The 19,175-nt window shown below is 36.1% G+C and overlaps 1 pseudogene; it reads left to right on the top strand.

Annotated features, from left to right (window-relative positions):
* Positions 1-274: 274 nt before the first annotated feature.
* On the top strand, positions 275-1,554 carry LOC147482700 (bifunctional aspartate aminotransferase and glutamate/aspartate-prephenate aminotransferase pseudogene; annotated as a pseudogene).
* The last annotated feature ends 17,621 nt before the right edge of the window (positions 1,555-19,175 follow it).

The following is a 19,175-nucleotide window of genomic DNA, read 5'->3' as shown; positions in this document are numbered from 1 at the left end:
CCTGAGCATGCGTCACACGTGTTTACAAGTAGGACTAATTAAACTCTAATATCTAACTTACAGTAAGGACCATATCCTAATCGATGACATTATTACCACTTATATTTAAGAGTGAGAGAGTGAAGGACAAACTAGTGTATGGGAACCGATTTACGGGCAATGCACAGGTGGAATACTTTCTGCAACCAATGTTAGATTGTCCCTCCGTCTTTGCGCTCTTACGTTCATGAAACATATGATGTATACTCCAATAAAGATAAGTGAAGCAGCTACAATGGCAATTATTGTAGAAACACTCAACTTCCTGGTTCTCCTAGATGCTGAACTACCACTGCCATTGGCAAAGCAGGACACCCCAAGAGGTGATCCACAAAGCTCAGGATTGTTTGAAAAAGCAGTAGAGCCAAAGTTCTGGATCGTAGGGATGAGAGGAATTGCACCAATGGATGTATGGATCTACGAAGTTGGTGACCGGGCTACCCCCAAACTTCCAAAAAATAAAATAAAAATAAATAAATAAATAAATAAATATATATATATATATATATATATATATATATATATATATATATATAGTATGAACACCATTTACAGTCGATACTACATTGAGTCCTAGAGTGAATTATGTGAAACCATCGAGAACCGTAACGATAACTGATCAAGCTACTGCACTAGTTCAAGCTGGTGTACCTATTATCTATTTAGCAGCTGGAGAACCCAATTTCAATACCCCATCAGTGATTGCTGAAGCAAGGATTAATGCGATACGTGAAGGGCATACAAGGTATACTCCTAATGCTGGTACTTTTGAGTTACGTAAAGTGATATGTCATAAACTTGAAGAAGAGAATGGTATTAGTTATACACCTAATCAGATTTTAGTTAGTAATGGTGCTAAACAAAGTGTACTTCAAGGATTGCTTGATGTTTGTTTGCCGGGTGATGAGGTTATAATTCCTGGTCCGTTTTATGTTAGTTATCCTGAAATGGCTAGAATGGCTGATGCAAATTCGGTGATTGTAGAAACATCTTTGAATAATAACTTTTGTTGGATCCTAAAGTTTTAGAATCAAAACTTAATGAGAAGTCGAGGGTACTTATTCTATGTTCGCCTTCAAATCCAACTGGATCTGTTTATCCTAGAAAGCTTATGGAGGAGATTGCTAAAATAGTCGCGAAACATCCTAGGCTATTAGTGTTATCGGATGAGATTTATGAACATATCATTTATGCACCAACTACTCATATTAGCTTTTTGCTTTTTTGCTTGGAATGTGGGAGAGAACATTGGTTGTTAATGGGTTTTCGAAGGCGTTTGCAATGACTGGTTGGAGACTTGGGTACCTTGCTGGTCCACCACATTTTGAACAAGCTTGTGGGAAGATTCAAAGTCAAGCTACTTCAGGTGCTAGTAGTATTTCACAAAAAGCTGGAGTTGCTGCTTTAGGACTTGGATATGCTGGAGGTGAAACTGTTGGTTTTGGCAGGGTATGCAATATATTAAACCACACATTTCTTAATAATTGTATATGGCAGGTAGGCAGGGGCGGATAGGGGGGGGGAGGGCACCCAACTTTTCCGTCGAAAAAAAAAATACTAGTTATAATAGTGTATAATTCATCCCAAAAACAAAATTTGTAGTGTATATTAGTTGTAGCAGTCCTCCTTGAGTTGCAATTCTGGATCCGCCCCTGACCACTGAGGTTATTGGAGGAAAGGTTAAAATGAGCTAATCGGATCAAATTTTCAAGAGAGGAAGGGATAATTCTCCAGAGCTCATTTTATGACAAATCAAAAAATTGAATTCGAGATAGTTCCCCAAGACTAGTTCAGAGTTGGGACGCTTCCACTGAGGCGGTTTCGGTGTAGGTCAAGTATATTTAGATATGTCATTTTCTGTCATGTTGTAAACATCGAAAGTTTCCATTCAATCACTACAACTTCTTTTTTTTTGGTAACTAATCACTACAACTTCTAATCTCATGTATTCCACCTCGAAACCGGTTAAACGATTCATCAAAGTAACTCATATTAGTAAGCCCGATCACATCAACAGGAGCCAACCCAGTAAAGAAATTACTACCAAGATCCAAAACTTCCAAACTTTGAGACACTAAAACTTGTTCCCTAACATCCCCTACCAAATAATTACTTCTTAACGAAACATATGCCATACTTGGTATCCCACAAATATGTGATGGAAAACTAATACCACTAAGATTATTTAAAAAAAAAAAAATCAAACCCCATTAAATTCAAACAATTTCCGATAGATAATGGAATCAAACCAGATAAATTGTTATGTTCAAGAGAAATGAATCTAGTCTTAAAACAATTCTTGAACAATGCATTAGATATACTTTCATAAAACTCATTTCTCGACAAATCAAGTAACAGAATATCTTAAAACTCGCCAAGAATCTCCGGTATCAAAACAGACATTGCATTACTACTCAAATTAAGTTTCCATAAATTCTCCATTCCAGCGGATTCCATCGGTTCATTGCCCATAGATTGGTTCTCATACACTAGTTTGTAATGAAAGGTACACATTGTCTAAACCATCGTCCTCTCTCACTCTTAAAGATAAGTTAGTATTTGACCCAAATAATAATGTCATAATTTAGGATATGGTCTTTACTGTAAGTTAGATATTAAAGTTTAGTCATACTTGTAAACACGTGTGATGCACACTCAGGGGCATTCTGGCCATTTCAAAAGAGCAAGCAATATGACCACAGTCAACTGAGTTGACTGACTGTCAAGTAGGACCAATTCAAAAACTAATATTTTAGCATTTCTAGACCAAAGTCTAATTACTATAGTAATAGTAGGGCCAATGTCTAAAAAACCCTAAGAAAATCTACGTTCTTGTACATTTTTAAGTGGGGGAGAAAATGTGGTCATGACAAACGGGGAGAAAATGTGTTCATGACACAATCAAATACATGTGGATTCTCTTAGAATATCATGTTTCCACCTAGATTCTATATATCCACGACTCTCAGAAGTCAGAATGCTTAAAAGGGATGAAATTGCATTATAGCATAAAAGAAGAAAACACAGTATTAGTATTATAATAACATTCACTCATTCAGTGAAGTGCAATTATGCTATACTAAGGTTTTAAAATGGGCCGCGGTATTGGCACTCCCATAAATATGACTAGCACCCCTTTGACCAATTCAATGGTACTAGTACTCCTCCATTAAATACACAAAAAACACTAACGGCAAGCACCTACTGCGGGATCACACAATCCACGACATCGGGTTGCCACGAGATCCCATATCCCACGGAAGGTGGCTGCTGTGGGTCTTTGTTTTAATTTTTTTTTTTAATAGCCAATTAGGATTTCCCCCCTACTAGATGGGAAATTAGGGTCTCCCCCCTAAATACACACACAAAAAAAGTCAAAGTGGGTTGACCGAATTTTTTTTGTGTGTATTTAAGGGGGAGACCCTAATTTCCCATCTAGGGGGATCCTAATTGGCTCATCTAGTGGGGGGGTAATACTTGTTCACCCCAAAAAGTTAGTTGCCACGAGATGATTTTGTTTACTAAAATGGAGTCTTTGCTTGTGTTAATTATCAAAACTCTTCTTCATTAATTTGATCACAAAATTTTCTTATAGCATATGAAAATATTTTCTGCGAGATAGCAAAATTATGGCTTGATTGTATATTTTTTTTGTCATGGTTTTGGTGTTATTCTTGGAGTGTATAAAGAAACTTTAAAGAAAAAAATGAGGTATCCATATGTCGTGTGTGTTAAATACGCAAAATTTGAAGTGAAAAAAAACAAAAAACACAAAAAAAATATGCCGCCGCAACTGCCTGCCGTGGGATATGCGATCTCGCAACAACCCGATGCCATGGATTGTGCAATCTCGCGGCACTTGCCTGCTGTGGGATATGAGATCTCACGGCAACTGCCTGCCATAGAACTATGGGCATGTGGGGGTGTAAAAGGATATATAAAGAATAACCATTATTGTTTTACTTTTTGTCAAAGGGGTGTTAGTCCCATTTATCAGGGTGCCAATACCGTGCCTCTTTAAAATAGGTTAACGAGGTCCCTTCCAAACCTAACTTTTGGACATCTTGAATTAACCTGCAACCTAAAAATGAAAAAAAAAAAACTAGTACAACTCCCATCGTCCTATTTGTTGATAACACTCTTGCCACAAGCCCACAACGCTTGTAAAATTCTCTAATTCACTCCTATGATGTGCACCCAACTATATGTAAAATTTCATAGTAAACTAACAGAAACTGTTGAAAAACTAATATTGTGTTAGCTGATGTCCAACAACAGTAATATATAAACCAATAAAATAGAGCAGTAGCAACGAACAGTCGAGGCTTGTTGAAATCACAATGTCTTGAAGGCGAAATCATCGCTGGTATACGCTGACGGCCTTTGGCACACACCTCCCAGGATTCAACGACCAATTATCCCACAAAACAACACTCAAGTGGGCTCTAGGAACTCTCAAACGCACTCCATCATAAATAAAACACATAGTTTATAAACAGAGAAGAAAGTAAGTTTTTTGTTGTGTAATTTGACTGTTGATCTTATAGAAGAAGATAAATGTGGTTGGACTATTTCTAATGCAAGAAAGAAAAAGCCCATTCCCGCACCCACATGATGCCCAATTGGGGGGATTTGCCCCCTTGTGGGCATATGCGCATTAAGGTTTTCTAGGGCTCCCGGTTTGGGAGATTCCAGAGCCATGTGGGTGCGTGAGCACCCTTATATCTCTCTACACCACTACACCTATTGAAAGACATAAGCCATATAAACATAAGACCTCAAGTTCTTTCTCCCACATTTAAGTGTAGTAAAAGAGAAAAAGGTCATGGGTTCAAACTCAACAAAAGACATGTTTCATACATATTAAAAACTAAGTAATATTTTTATAACAATCCCCCACATGTATGAAATCATAAAATAATATAAGCTGGAGTGCGTTTGAAATTATGAATGGGCTAAAGGTGTCATAAGACTTGAACCTTCATTTAGTGTTAGTTTGTCGAGTTTACTTGTTGACCAGTGAACTGAGTCTTGAATTGTCAAACTTTTGTGTAAACCGAGTCAACAGATAACTCTCATAACTTTCAAAAATCATCATAGAGTTCCTCAATTGTGCTCGTAACGGCCATAAACTTCTTAGGTTTCATAAGTGCTACTAGGGACTAGCCTATTCAGTTCCCATAGGAAGCAACTCCACTTCCTCACTTATATATGTGTTTCTATCAGGAGTGTACTGTATCACTACACCCCCCACTGGATCTTAGCTATAGAAAACATTAAGAGTTAAAACTCATCCTTAAGAAGATACATAAGGTACTACTACATCATAATTAATGATATGTACAAAGTTTTTATTCTAGATTGTAGTACCCCCACAATTCACTTAAATAACTTGTTTTCCCATTGAACCTTGCTTATGGGATCTCCATTCACTAAGGTTGGTGACAGTTATCAGTGATTTTAACAAATAGGCTTCAGTCTTTAATAGATTTTAACCCTATCCCCCTCAATGTACTAAAGACAAGCTCTCTAGCTAGGTCTTTAGTTAGTGGCGGATCAGCTAAGTTATTTTTTGACCTCACAAAATCAATAGCTATGATCCCATCTCGTAACATCGATCTGTCTCATAGTGTTATGTCTACGACGTATATGTCGAGACTTTCCATTATAAGAATTATTTTGGGCTCTCATAATAGTTGTTTGGCTATCATAGTTAATAAAAACAGGTGGAACAGGCTTAGGCCAAATAGGGATATCCAACAACAAGTTCCTAAGCCACTCTGCCTCCTCACAAGTTTTATTTAAAGCTATAAACTCACAACCAAAGACTCATTCCACTATGGAATATGAGTTTATAGCTTTAGATAAACCACATATTTTTTCCATGCACAATCTCCTTAATCACATTGCGTGATTAGTGGATCTGGCTAGCGTTCGTCTTTATCTTCTTCTATAAGATCAACAGTCGAACTACATAACAAAAAACTTACTTTCTTCTTTGTTTACAAACTATGGTTTTACTTATGCTAGAGTGGGTCTGAGAGTTCCTAGATCCCGCTTGAGTGTTATCTTGTGGGATCATTAGTCGTTGAATCTTGGGAGGTGTGCATCAGAGGCCGTCAGCGTATACCTGCGACAATTTCACTTTCAGGACACTGTGATTTCACAAGCTTCGACTGTTACTGTTGGAGTGCGAATGTTCGTTGTTACTGCTCTATTTTATTAGTTATTTATATATTACTGCTGCTAGACATCAGGTAACACATTATTAGTTTTTCAACACAAACATCAAGGAAAAAAAATGTTTAGATCTATGATAGACTAACTGAATCACATAATTAATAAGAGCTGAAACAAAGATAAAAAGCATCTAAAGGAGACATTTATAAACAGATGTCAGCTTTTCAAATTGAAAATCTAATTCACGACTTGTACAAAATCGTCAATGTTGGAAATGACGATGAAAATAACCTGCATGATATCTTCGAGTTAGATTTCGTAGTGCCTTTGCAGCATGTTCTTTCTCCCGAAACTGAACATAAACATTTCCCACCTGCCAATAATAAATAGTTATTCACTAAACTGTGAGGCAATATATATTGTTTCGTGGAATATCAGGAAAACGAGAAGCACTGAACTATTGAGGGCAAATATTAAGCCTCAAAATATGAGACTCGACCGTAGTCATTACCAAATGATCAGCCAAGTTGTCCAAGATGTTTCGATCGCTCCATACTTGCTCAGCTCTTCAAACAGATCTTCGTAAAATTCCTGCACTTCCAAAAGAAGTCGCTAAGAAAATTAACAGTACATAACAAAAGGTAAAAAACATCACCATAACCAAAAGGTAAGATAAGCTGATCGAGAATGGCCAAGAATATCAACAACACGGCGAGTGAGTGACACTCTATAGCACACATATCTGAAATTTTATCTCTCGAGTAAAGGTTACATGAGGATTCAGTAATGAAGGGTAGCTGTGTAATGCCAGTGACATAATACAAAATTGTAGTTGCATGACTTGCATCTATAAATTTAAATAGCAAAAATCGGGCCGGCTAGGTAGACAGCAGAATTTCAGACAGCATCCAAACAGCAGAATATCGGCCGTTGGATCATAGCTGATCAGATCTGATGAAAAAACGATATTTCGAAGGGTCTGGGTTTCGAAATTCTACTTTTAGGAAGGGTTTGGGTTTCGAAATTTCCTCCCAGCAAACAACAAACTAAGATCATCAACAAACTTAACAAACAACAAATTCGAAATCAAAACCACCGAAATCATCAACAACAAATCATCAACAAAATCAAAACCACCGAAAACCCCAAAATCAAACCCAAAACCTCTTATTTTCGATTTTCAAACACCCAAATTTAAAGAACCCATCTTAAAATTTGATTTGAAGAACCCAAAAACCCCCATTCTTGATTCTCACAAGGTATGTACTTTTGAAATATTTTGAAATATTTGTTCAATTTTTTTTTTTTTTTTTTAATTGATACATGCGGTTTTTGCTAATTACTTGTTGTTTTAGTTTGTGTTTGGTTGCTAGCTGTTTGGGTTTTTACTAAATGATTGGTGTGAATAATTGGGTTTTTAGGAGTTATGCTTGTAAAATGGTTAGGACTTTGGTTCAGTTGATGAGAACTCTTGACAGAATGCCTGAAGAGGTAAAAAACTAATAATCCATTTCTACTATCTAAAGTTACACTGTTGGTTTTGATGTATTTGTGAACATTTTATGAGTTGTTGATAAAATGTTGGAATTGATTTGTGTTTCAACGTTCTATTTTGATGAAGTTTCACTACTATGATGATATTACGGTATGATCGATGTTTCATCTGACTTGTTATGAAACTTAAATGTAGTCATGTAGTATGTTTTAGTTTGATATGTATGTTGTTACGATCCTAGATTTGTTATTGGTTCGTTTGGTAGTTATTTTTGTTATTAATTACTCCTAGGTTGCATTTTGGTATTTTTCTGATCCTCTACTTGATATATGAAAGTGATTTTGGTATTTTTTTTTGTCGTCTGTTTGTCCGGATCATCAAGAATCCGGACCCTACGGTACTGTAAATGAGTCCCAATGTTCCAAGATTTGATTCAAATTAAAAGCTAGTAGCTCAAGGTTTTTGTGTGCTATTGTCATCCGATTAGTACTACCTCAGTAGTTTTAACATAATATTGTATTTTTTCATCATTATTTCGTTATGTTTTATTGATCGGTTCCGTGGACCTTCCGAAAGTAGCTTGTTGTTTCATTGATGGAGATTATATAGTCATTACTTACATAAGCCGATATGACAAGAAACACCACGAAATTTAAACATTGTGCGACTCATGTAGAAGAAATTTTGCTTGCTAGTCTTCCCCTTATTTGGCCCTCGAGCCTTCCCCTTATTTGGCCTTGAGCACCCTCCTATTTTTTGTTGTTTTGCGTGTGACTTTTCGGGTTTGCTTGGAATCGGTCTTTGTTACAAGTAGTGGAAAATCACAAGGCTGCTGCAGCAGCTCAACGATTCTCGCACTTTGTGCGCCAGCTAGCTCAGCGATTCGATAATAAACAACCCACGAAACAAGGATGGAAAAAAAAAAATCCTAACATTCCCAAATGAGAAGGGAAAATATATATTTGAGAATTCAAACACGGGTGAAGTAAACCAAACAAACAAGCCAAAGAAAGGAAGCCCCGAATCCAAAGACGCAATTTGTTTTAGCCATTTTATCATTTTTTTTTTTTTTCCTTTTTGAGAGAGACAAGAAACCGGAAGAAGAGCTCTCTGGGGGCTTGTTTTGCTTGTGTGTTTGCTTTTCGGACATTTATAACATGAGTTGGGTATTGACATTCCGACAAATTCCAAAACTGGGATTGGAAGTGGGCCTCGAGGTCAAGCAATTTTTGTGATGCTAATGTCGGTGATAGCAAACAATTAATACTCAAGTATATCGAAAAGCTCACTTCATTTGAAATGCATTTTTGGGTTCGAACTAGTACTAGTAACCTTTGCTTAGATGGGCTATTCAGAATTTCAGATGATAGAAACAAGTTGAGTTAGTACATACCAAAAATATAAAGATTTTAAAATAGTAAACAAAAATTAATCGAACACTAGTGAGAAGAAGAAACAAGTACGTGCAATTGTTCTTTCCATTATTTTCAAAGGACAACTTGATAGGTCATCAAAATCTATTACAACTTGATAGGTCATTAAAGTTACAAGGGATCGCACCCTTACATTGTTTGTCGAAATCGCTTTGCAAGTTCACCAGCTTCAACTCCCTTAAATCAGACTCCCTTATTGTTTGTCAGAACTGCTAACATGCCAAACCATAAGCCTTTAAAGTCAAAATCGTCAAAGAAAGCCAAAACCACAGCAACTGGCATTCCAACAAGATAAAATGACCAGTGATCACACTCCAGTATTGCCCTTCAAGCAGTTAAGTTGACTAGATTATGTCTAGGCCCATACATATACGCTATACTCCACCAAGGAAGACCCATACAAAAAAACACATCTGGAAAGAAGTTTAAAGAAAAGTACTTTTATTCTTCTTAGAACCTGCATGTCTACAAATGAAGTCCTCCTCCTTATCCATAAACTTGGGAGGACACTCAGAAAACTTCACTAATTACACGGAAGGTATATCAACACATTCACTAGCACAAGTAATTTACATGGGACAATCTATACTATAGAATATTCTAGATTCTACGACTTTATATAGGAGTGCACGACACTTTCAAGGTTTTCTATAGCTTTCAACCATTTCATAGGGCTTCACACATTCTAGAAAAAAAAAGGATGTATGTTCCTCGCAAATTAATAACAAAGAAAAATTGCGGGCCCAAGATAGAGACCAAGCAAGCCGGTGCATGTTTACGTGGAAAATATCCTCACACGAGATATGCTCCAAAGACCAAACCAATGACATTTCAATCATTTCACCGTGAATGCTAACCCTAAAATAGACCCTTCCGCATCTCTTTCCTTTTTCTCCTAACCTAGTCTTCCTTTGTTCAACTCCACTCACGATTAGCCTTTTGCCACCTCCTAAAAAAAAAAAAAACATACATTTAGTGAGTATTGACCATCATAATTATGCACTACCTATTTTTTAGGTTGGAACTCCCACGAGTATCTATGTCAAAGGTGGGATAGAAACACCACGAAGAATGTAGACATCACCAAGAATGTAGACATCAAAGGCTGCAGAATTGCCTTCTTTTTTTAAGTTCAAAATGTCCTACCCGCCATTTAAACAACCATCATGCCATAGTCGAGTGACCTACCTGGCCGAGGTCCCAAATCATCGACCTCACAAGAGCCAGATGACGCTAAGACAGTTTCATGTTTAGGGCTCCACTCAACTGGAATACCTCTTCCCTATTGAAAGCAAAACAAAGAGCAATAGTAAGAGACCAAACTAAAAGTCCACACACGGCCTGCCAGAAAATAGAAGGGGTAGAAATCCTGCTCATGCTTTTAATTGATCTAGCAATTGAAAGCTTGAACTCGAACTTGATCGATAAGATGAATGAGAATCAAATCAACTGGGCTGAAGAGAAAGCCAATGACTTTGATTAAGAATTGCGCCAAAGCGAAAAGGATCGCCCGGCCAGTAAAAACCATAACCAATGATGACCAAAATATGAATACAGATGGCATTGTGTGGCGTTTTCACGACCGCAATCTATAAGCTCTAAATTTTTCCTTGTGTAAATCTTTAATTTCAAATATGGAATTTGAAATCTAGAACATACTCGCAAAAACTGGAATCTGATCGACAAACAAAATGCAAAGAACAATTTCATTAGCTAGTTCTTTCCTAAATTCAATATAAAGCATTCCCCTAGGTAGATTCTATCCAACTTCCTTCTTTTAAACAACCACAACAACATAAAATTACTTAATTAGACTACAAGAACAAGCAAAACAGCACCACAACCTCAAATATTCTCAACAAATCAACTAAAATAGGCCTAGCAAACCATTGAATCAACAAACAACCTCAAATATCAACTAATCAAACAAAAACCAACATACCGAACAAATATTTCAAAATTTTCAAAAGTACATACCTTGTGAGAATCGAGAATGGGGGTTTTTGGGTTCTTCAAATCGAATTTTAAGATGGGTTCTTCAAATTTGGGTGTTGAAAATCGAAAATAAGTGGTTTTGGGTTTGATTTTGGGTTTTTCGGTGGTTTGATTTTGTTGATGATTTCGGTGGTTTTGATTTTGAATTTGTTGTTTGTTAAGTCTGTTGATGATCTTAGTTTGGTGTTTGCTGGAGGAAATTTCAAACCCAAACCCTTTCAAATATCATTTTTCATCAAATGATCCAACCGCTATTCTCATTGTTTGGATGAATATATATATATATATATATATATATATATATATATATATATATATATCGGCTATGATTTACCATACCATAGTTTATACCATGCCCCATAACTTCACCTAGAACCAAATTATAACTTAGTTTTTTGTGGATATGTTCAACTAACCATGAAGATCACCTCTATAAAATTTCAACTCATTTGATAATATAACTATATAAAAGATGATTGCAAAATAAATATATATATATAATATTTTTAACTAGAATATTTTCAAATGAGATGAATTTTTGTGTAGATGCTATCTATGATTATATTATATCCACAAATTATTAGTATTTTGTAGGAGGGTTGGATAAACTATGGTACATTCTAAATTGACATACTAAAATTGACATATGCATTCCAAAAGCAGATTTGCATATTGAAGTAAGGGACTGATTTTTGTAGAGATGACTTACTTACTATGAATAGTATCCACAAAAAATCCAATTGGATAAAAAAGAGTCAAAAGAGTGTTAAAATTTTGGAGCGTCGGATAAATGTTTTTGAACTCAATTTTTGTCTTTGAAATGTTCAAAAGGAGCTGAATTTTTGTGGAGATGAAAAGAGTGTTTTAAAAGATATGTAGGATTGTGTATGTCAATTTTGTATGTCGATGTAGCTTGGAGCCCGACCGACATACATAATAATATATATATATATATATATATAATATATATATATATATATATATATATATAATTTGAACTCAATTTTTGGTAGGATTTTTTGTGAAATCTCCATGTTGTAAAGGAGTTGAATTTTTGTGGAGATGATCTCCATGTTTGTAGAGATCACATTCCCAGAAAGTACTCAGTTTTAGTTCATTATCAGTTTTTAGTTCATTATGTAGATATGTAGGATTGTGTATGTCAATTTTGTATGTCGATTGTATATGCAATTTTGTATGTCGACATATAGCCCGTACATATATATATATATATATATATATATATATATATATATATATATATATATATATATATATATATATATATATATATATATATATATATATATATATATATATATTTATATATATAGGAACCATCAATTCCGTCTGTTTGGAACCATGAAATGGAAGCTGTGATTCAATTCTAATTTCCTACACTTAATTTGTGGTGCTTACGGAAGGTGGAGTTCAAAGACAACATAGTTTCAAATCCTCACAGTTTTCAGAATTCTGATGTTAAGTATGGTCTTTAATGGGAGATGTAAACCCTTGTAAAATAGGCCTCTAAACTCATTGCCAATTGGTCCTGAGTTGCATGCACAAATATTTAAGATCTGAGTTTCTAAGGGGATAAAAATTCCAATGCCAGAGATCGATCTTTCTGAATGAAGGCTTTTTTATTGAGGTCTAACAGGCTATAAGCCTATAAGTCCTCCGTCTCACATTTGCAGTTTTCAACAAACTCTTCTCCCCACGATACTCACCTCTTTGATTTCTCATTCACTTTCCATCATAACCCAACTCTTTGTTTCTCTCGTTGCAGGAATTACCAAGCCTTTGTTACTCTTGGGCCTTAAACCAATTCCTTTTCTTTCTTGAGAGTCAAGAACGTCACTTTAACCCAGCCAAGCTATTCCGTCGTCCCTCTCCTCACCCTGAGAAAACTAAGGAATCAATCTGACTAATTTAAGGTGCCAAAGTTCATTTTAATACGAGTGGTACACTGAATAACTAATAACTCCAAAATTCTTGCGCTTGTTTCATTTGCAAATTGAAGAAACTTTCCAGGACAAAGTTCAACTAATTATATGTGGGTATTTCAAGTATACTTCGGAGGTAATTCCACCATCAAAATCTTTACCAATGAAAATGTTGCTGTCATTTGAAAGCTACAGAGCGCAAACTGAACTACATATCCAAACAAGAGAAATATGATTTAATCGAAAACTTTAAACGAATTCAAAGCTAATTCACATAGTTTCTTCTTAAGATAAATTTCAATAGAATACAATTAATACTCAAAAGCACAATGCAAACGACAAAAGAAACCAAACCTTAAAGTGATCCGGGACATTAGCAATGTGATCAGCAGCTGGTCTTTGATACAAGTTGGATAGCAAAAGTGTAGTGCTAATATCCGGTTTATCGTGAACTCTACAACATCGATTTCCATGTCTAGATGCACTGATCTTATGATAAAACGGACACCTCACATCACCTCCCTCTGTTCCGAAGATTCTAGCGTAATCCATCTAGCGATTCATGTGTAGAGGGGTTTGGCTTCCAAGTAAATAAAACCAGAGAAAGTGCTTAGATAAGGACACTTATTTTGCATGGAGGAGGAACGTGGAGATGTAGGACATATTGTACTAGAGACAATGAGTTCGACAATTTTGTGAGCTGACAAAACCAAAAATGCACTACAATGTCTTTTAATGATCCCTGAACTGATTAGTGATTACCGCTGTTTATTTCTTTGTTCGTTTTTCTGTATTCAGTATTCTTTGAATTCGTAGTGATCCAGTTTTCAGAATGTTTGAGCCTTCAACAAAAAATTATTGCTAAAATGCTTTGAGGACTTACTAAACCTTCACCATTCCCCAATACTCTGACGGACAATTAACGCTGTCTATCTCAAAATCTCAAACGGGCATATTGGTGACGGAGGTCTTTACTCTTTAGTGACCCTGCACTTGGCTAGAATGGTTAACTAATCACATTTCACTTCTCTATATTAAAGCCGACTACATCTTGTGTGGACAATCTAGTTCCTAGGTGAAAATACAATTTGATATCTTAGGCCATTTGTTTTTGCCTGTTATAAGACCTTGAGTTCTTATAACCTCTTATAAGATGTGGCCCAGTGATTTTGGACATTTTTTTGGTTTGTTTTTTGCCTTTTTATAAGAGGCATTCTACTGTAAATGTCTTATAAGAGGCTCCAATTCTATAAGTACCAAAAATTATATCTACTTCAATTCTATAAGTCTTATAACTCAAAAAATGACTCAAACACCCCGCCTATATACCCCCCTAGCCTCATTTCTCTCTTCTTCCATTTTCATTATCTTATTTTTTCCAATTAACTCTATTACCACTACCACCACCACCACACCACCACCACCACCACCACCACCACCACCACCACCACCACCACCACCACTACCACTACCATCACCACCACCATCATTACCTCCATCACCACTACCATCGTACTATTAAGACTATCACCACCACCACTGTGCTATTAAAATCACAACCACCACCACTACCACCGTACTATTAAGACCAATATCATCACTTCTACTACTACCACCACCGTACTATTAAGACTATCACCACCACTACCACCGTGTTATTAAGACATCCACCACTTCTACTACCAACACCATCACCGTGCTATTAAAACCAATATCATCACCACTTCTACCACCACCACCGTGCTATTAAGACCACTACCACTACCACCGCCAATTAAGATAGTTTCCTAAAATCGATATTCTAATTATCAAAATTGATTTGAAACCGAAAATCAAACTATACGTTTATTTCAAATTAATATATTCAAGTTAAATGTGATGTAAAGTAGGGTTATATTTGTCAAATAACCATCTATAAGATGTCATGTATTTGTTTTTTCTATTTTTAAAAGTGCTTATAAGAGGAACTTAAAATTAAAAACAAACCACTTTATAAGACCATCTTATAAGACCCTCTTATAACACATGGTCTTATAAGACCCTCTTATAGCTTAACCCAAAAAAACAAATAGCCCCTAGTTAGATAAATTCCAAAAGAAACAAGCTTCTTGTTGTGTAACATTATGGGCCCGAATAAGTTGAAACAATTGACCACCAAATGTACTCTTGCGTCTAACTTTTGCCTGAGCAAACTAAGCTAGCAATAGCATCTTTAGGAGTGATACTAAAAAAATACCAAAATTTTGAACTAACCCAAACACCAAACCAAAAAAACACCAACCATCATTTTTAAGAGCAACATCAAATTTTCGACAATAAATAATGCGGTTTTGGATAAACCGCGATATATAGCCCGGTGCGCGCCATGCCACTAAAGCCCATCTGACAGACCCAAGCCCACACGATTTTGGCAAAATCGTGCGGTGTTCTTAGCACCGCGTGCTATTTCTATATAAAGATGACCAAAACCGCGCGGTTCAATCACTTTCAACTTTTCTCTCAATTATAAACCATCTCCTTTAAAAAAAAAAAAAATATCTAAACTCTTTATATGGATAATGTTGAACCTTTTACGATGATAACGATAATGACGATGTGTATTGATAGTACACAAAATGACATTGGCGATGAGGAGAGGTACAAGAACCCGAAAGTACAAGACGAAATGGGGAGAAGAAGCCGAGGATGTCGCGCCGACTGATATATATCCCTATGTACTTGAGTATCAAATGAACGACTTCGATTGGCAATTTAATCCCGGTGAAGCACTTGATATGCAAGTTGTGTCTTCTACACGTGATACAAAACACGTGTCTAGTCTTTGTAATTTCTCGATAATTAATAAGTTTTGATTAAATATTTTGAATATTATGTATTAATTAGTTGAGTTGGACCAATTAATTATTTATCTTATATGCATTATTATTTTTTTCATAATATCAGCAAGTTATTGACTATCGAGTTAGATCGGCTTTACTTGGTGTTAAAGAGTGGTGGAAGGTTATTAAGAGTTTGGATGAGTTTGTACATATTAGAAATAATATTCTGTGTACACCTTTGGGTCTTTTGGTTGATGTAGATTATGAGAATGCTGATTGGGCAGTGGTCATAGCTTTAGTAGAAAGATGGTGGAGTACAACTCATACATTTCATTTTTCTTGTGCGGAGTTAGGGTTCACACCACTAGACTTCACCATGATTTCTGGGTTGAGTATCGGTATAGACCAACCGATATATTTTAATACAAATTATGAGAATATGGGTAGTATGCTTATGAGTTTTCCTCGCTTGGATGCGGATGCTTATGATTCTTCTGGTATTAAGCTATTTTATATTAAGACTGCATATATGGAACCCCTCTTGGATCCTAATACACGAGCGGAGTTAGTTTTGACTGTTCTACTTGGTAGTGAGGGTGCTGATGTGTATGTTAGGGCTTTTTTGATGTTTTTTATTGGGCATGTTCTGTTTCCCAATGGTCATTCTATTGTACGACTTGGATATTATGTTTATGTTTCTGATTTGCATAATATGAGAGATTATGACCTTGGTTGCTCAGTATATGCCACATTGATGTCGGCGTTAGATAAATCTTCATAGACATTTGGAAGTAGAAGTCCTCAGATTGTAGGATTCACATGACTTTTAGAGATTTGGTTTTATGAGTACTTTCGTTGTCTTTGTCCTAACATAGACATGATTGCTGATACTCGCCCTAGATTTGCTAGTTGGTCAGGGCCTCACTTGACTAGTAACAGGGGGCAGATTAGAAATAATGTCTGTGTGGTTCGTGCTCAGATTGATATTAGATCATTGTCATATATTGAGTGGAGACTTTGGCGTTTGTCTACTGCCTTTGACGATTCAGTTGTGCAGCATGCTTGTGTGTTGTCACATCACAAAGTTGTGTTTGTCGCACGTGACAGTAAGGTTTGGTATTGTGGTGATAGTTGTTGGAGACAGATGACTGGACGTTATGGAGTTCCATGTGCTCCCATACCAGATATTAGTGATGCTAAGTCGTGGAGTAGAACTCAAGTTCATGAAGTTCATGCCAGTTGTGGTCCTTGACCAGATGCGTCCTCTTTTGTTGTTGAGCAAACTGTTGATAAGTATTATAGATGGTGGAACCATGTCTCCATAGGTCCGTTGTTGCCCCCTGTTGGTTGGGCTAGCAACTTCGAGTTTGTAGGCCTAGAAGGGATGAGACGTAAGCTACATATTTCTCATCCACCACAGCCTGTTTACAACCCACAACCTCTGAATGCATATCATCCAGCTCATGTGTCTGCTAGTAATCCTCAGATGTTTGTCGTGTGTGGACCTGATAGGAGGCTACTTACATTTCCATTCTTGAGGTGCCTCATGCTCGTTGTCATGAGTTAGAGCCGCAGATTGATCAGTATACCACGGTGAGTTTAGTTGTTTTATTTTTCTTATTCATTATATATATAATATGTACTCACAATGTATTTTCTTGAATTTTCAGGCTGAGGTTCGGAAAAGATATGAGAACCAGATTTGTATGTTTGATGGGATGAAGACTGCCGTATATCATTATAGCCAAGAAAGAGAGGAGGCATATTCTCAAACATATCAGCAATCCCAATGTGCGTATGACGAAACTCGAAAAGCGTATGAGGATATTCAGCAGGTGTATATGCAACAACATCAGGGATATAAGGAACTTCAGGCTGAGGTAGTTAACATTCGTGCAGACAGAAAAAATCTTGGTTATCAGGTTAGGAACTTAGAGGAGCAGCTTTGGAACATCCAAATAGAGAGAGGAGAGGCATCGAGTGGTAAGGGGTGTAAGGAGAGAGCTAAATAAATTTTATGTAATATGATAGATTTTGTATCATTTTGGATATTGGATCATAATCATAGATTTTGGATCATTTTTTTCGTTTTGTATACATAATCATAATCATAGGTTTTGGATCATTTTGGATACATAATCATAATCATTTTTATCATTTTTAGATACAATTGCACAATTTCTAATTTCTTCAATTGCAAAATTCCTAATTTTTAGAAAAAACGCACGCGGTGTTGGCAAACCCGCGCCTATAGAAGCCCAAGCCTAGGCGGTGTTGGCAAAACCGCGCCATAGAAGCCCACTTAACAGCCCAAGCCCATACGGCGGTGTTGGAAAAACTGTGCAGTTTTGCCAAAACCGCGTGAGAGATTTGATATAGTACCAAAACTTGAAACAAATTTTGGCTGATTTGGTGTTTGGTTTGGTGTTTTTTTTGTGTTTTCATTAACATGTGACTCTCCTGAAAATGAAAAAACACCAAATTTTTTGAAATTTGGTGTTTGATGCTAAGAAAGTCTATCCTAAAAATGCTCTAAGGTAGATGACGTATCAAATCCATAGTTCGGAATTTCGGAATTTTAGAAATTCTGACAAATTTAAAAACCGAAATTGATTAAATTTCAACCTTTATTACATTCGAAATTTCAAATGATTTTGGAATTTCAGATATTTCAACTCTATATTCGGAATTCCCTTTTTTTGAAAAACCGAAATTCCGGACAGAATTTCAGAGTTTCGTTCGAAATCACGAACTATGATCAAATCACATCTAGTCTCTGCCTTCAAAATCTAAGCGACGTCACAACATTTTAGGTGGCGTAGAATCTACATCAATTAGGACCAAATTTGTAGGGGTCGATACTTTGATATCTAAAGCAACTGATAGAAAAAATAAATTATCTCCTAAATTTATCAGAATATGTAAATATTTGGTCAATGCTTTTGTGACTTTATCTATAAACTGTCAGAGAGATGAGCCAAGTCTTCGAGTCGACAAAATGCCAATTCTTACAAACAAAAACACCAGACAAAGTGCCAATGCTAAAGGCTTTTGCATGCCCACAGCACAAGCAGCCTGCACAAATAAATAGTCATTGTATTTGGTCCATATGAGCCTACAGTCAACTGACATTGATCAACCATTATATGTCGAGCCTCAAAACCAAAGCGCATGCGGAGGACTCTCTTAGGTTTACATTTAGATTTCCAGGATTTTCGTGATCAATAGGAAGGATAAAATTTTAATAAATGCACACTAAAAAAGCATGAGA

The sequence above is a fragment of the Coptis chinensis genome, chromosome 8, assembly GCF_015680905.1.
Source record: "Coptis chinensis isolate HL-2020 chromosome 8, ASM1568090v1, whole genome shotgun sequence".
Classification (NCBI taxonomy): domain Eukaryota; kingdom Viridiplantae; phylum Streptophyta; class Magnoliopsida; order Ranunculales; family Ranunculaceae; genus Coptis; species Coptis chinensis.
Note: the sequence above shows the minus strand (reverse complement) of the source record. Positions and strands in the feature narration are given on the sequence as shown.